Raw genomic sequence first — 2,915 nt, 5'->3', positions numbered from 1 at the left:
TGTTCTTCCCTCCCATATATATCTAGAGTTAATATATATCATGATATATTAATATATATTATAATATAATAAATTTAATATTATATTATTCCAAAGTTATTAAACTTAATAATATTAATCTTTTAATATTAATATTAAGGTTAATAATGTTTTTTTGCATGGTATTAATAATAATTTGGCTCATAGGATTCACCTAAGTAAAACTTGTTTTTTGAGTGTTTGTAAACATAAAAAGGATTATGGAGTAAATATAAAAGGATATTTTATTTATTTACCATACAAATTTTATTTACCATGGTATTTGGCCCTTAGGCTTGGTATATAATAAGATGTTGATTTCTAATCCTATTTGATATATTTTTATCTATTTACTACACCTCTTTATACCTCTTTTATATTTATTTATTTACCGTACCTCTTTTATAAATATGGTATTTAGCCCATGGTATTAAAATGGTATTTGGCCCATAGGCTTCACCTAAACAAAACCTCTTTTTTGAGTTTTCGTAAATATAAATGGGTTTATGGAGTAAATATAAAAAGATTTTTTATTTATTTACCATACCTCTAGTTTATTTATATTTATATTTATTTACTATACCTCGAGTTTATTTATATTTTTATTTATTCACCATACCTCTTTTTTAAATGTTAGTAAAACTCTTTATATTTTAAATTTATATTGTGTTTGTACATAATAATAATTACGCCGTAAGGCGTTCCTTTATTACGTCATAAGGCGTTCCTTTATGAAATCAACTCTCCTTTCAATATACATGTACATTTGTGGGCCTTTGATTTTAGTGTTAGACGATTAAAATAATGTGAGCCATTCGATTAATTTGACCCTTGCCCTTCTCGGCATTATCTGGATCGATCTTGTTCACCTCTACTTCCAGGTGCTTGACCACGGGAGTGGAGCGGAAAGGCAGAGCCCTGTACCCTCTACGATTGGTATTGTTCCTCTTTTCATTCATGTCGAGGCTGCAGAGTCATTGCCCATCATATCCTTCTTCCATGGTGGAGTGTTTGCTGCCCATGGCATGAAATCAGAAAACCTTTTGCGTCTCCATGGCAGAGCATTTTCTACCCTGTCTTCCGATTTCGTGTTCTACGACATTTTCTGCAGACAAATGGGGCCATTCACTGCCATATAAATGCTCTGTAAGAGTTTTTAGTTAACCCTAAGTTGTTTTTCTTACCAACAACAGATCCCTGTACCCTCTACAATTGGTATTGGATATGCGTCGAGTAGTGTTATATTTCTCCTCCATGCCCCAACGGGAGTGCAGGTTCCTCTCTTCATTCCTGTCGAGACTGCAGAGTCATTGCCCATTGTCTCTTTCTTCCATGGTGGAGGGTTTGCTACCCATGGCATGAAATTTGAAAACCCTTTGCATCTCCATGGCAGAGCATTTGCTACCCTGTCTTCTGATTTCATGTTCTACGACATTTTTTGCACATGGCTAACCACGAGACGCAGTGTTAGTGATCCTTAAGTATTCCAACTACGTATTCCAACTACATGAGGCTTTAACATAGTGATTAGTCTTTACAGGTTCACCTCTTCCTCTGGACCCTGACATAGTTATCTTGATATGGATTTTCCCTAAACTTCATCAAGCTAAAAAAATTTAGTTAATATTTAATTGCTTTCTCGAAAATCTCTGAAACATACCTTTCAAAATTATTGGGAGTTTGATTTCAATGGTGGCATTCCTCCAATAGACTCGTTCTGGAAACCCATATAATTTTTGTTTTACATGTTTTTTTCTGTTCTATTTTGATTTACTTAACTGCTTCTGGGGATCCTAGTTATAAATACTAAATAGTGCTTGGTATTATGTTGTTTTGAAGCTGATTGTGGTTCAATGAAGTGCAGCGAATAACATCAGAAGAAGCCCTCAGGCATTAATGGTTTAGGGAGGCTCCATTGCCAAAATCAAAAGAGTTTATGCCAACATATCTAGATCGACATGATCATGATAGGTACGATGCTTTAATTGTTAATGGTTGTGTCATTTGTTAGCATTATTAAGGAAATTGCTATTGGATCAATATGCAGATCATGAACATACTGTGTAGCTACATGGATAATCAGATATGCTTTTGGTTTTAGGCGAATGTGGCGGATTATTTAGAGTCCAGATCCTTTAGAAGAGTAGCGGAGAAAGGAGCTGCAACAAGGTGAACTAGGTGCTGGCGGGTTATTTTGTTGATATTGCCAACATAGACATTTATGGGAGAAATTGGCATGCATTTTGGCAGGGTGTTGATTCCTGAGGTATAAATGGACATCATTCTGATTAAACTCTTCAAGGCTAGATATTATCAGCACTGGGAGTAGGAAAAACAGTCTTCGAGTGTTCAATAGTTCATAATGTTGATGAGCAAGCTTACGAGATCAGATTTGTAAGTGGAGGAAGTCAATCAATTTGGGCTTTTGCTACCAAGTAAAAAATGTTATGGATTTGTTTATTGGTTCGTTGGGGCTAATGGTTTTAGAGTGCATCATGCATGCAGTTTGCATCGCAAGGTGGGCATAAGGACTTCCATTGGGGTAACCTCAGTTTCATTTCAAGGTTGTGCATGTAACATATTTCTTTGGCATATTGTAAGAGATAATCAAATTTTCACCAAAGTTGTGGGAAATGATATTGATGGTTTTTTTGCAATATGCGCAATTATTATTTTTTAATCTTGCCTTGTGTGTGCAATAGAACGCCTGGTGATAAGTGGAGGACAAGTTCTTTGATCTTTATACCATAGAACGGAAGGAAGGCAAAATACTGCATACAAGGTAATGATGCTTATGCAGTCTTTCTGGAACCTCCACAATGAAGTTCCAGATGGTTTTTCTTTCCATCACTGATGGATTATTATTGGTGGCAGGCAGAAGGAATAGGGGAATAACT

Source organism: Pinus tabuliformis, chromosome 7, assembly GCF_031772625.1.
Source record: "Pinus tabuliformis cultivar Carrire ecotype Pingquan chromosome 7, CPIR1, whole genome shotgun sequence".
In the NCBI taxonomy this organism is placed as follows: Eukaryota; Viridiplantae; Streptophyta; class Pinopsida; order Pinales; family Pinaceae; genus Pinus; species Pinus tabuliformis.
Note: the sequence above shows the minus strand (reverse complement) of the source record.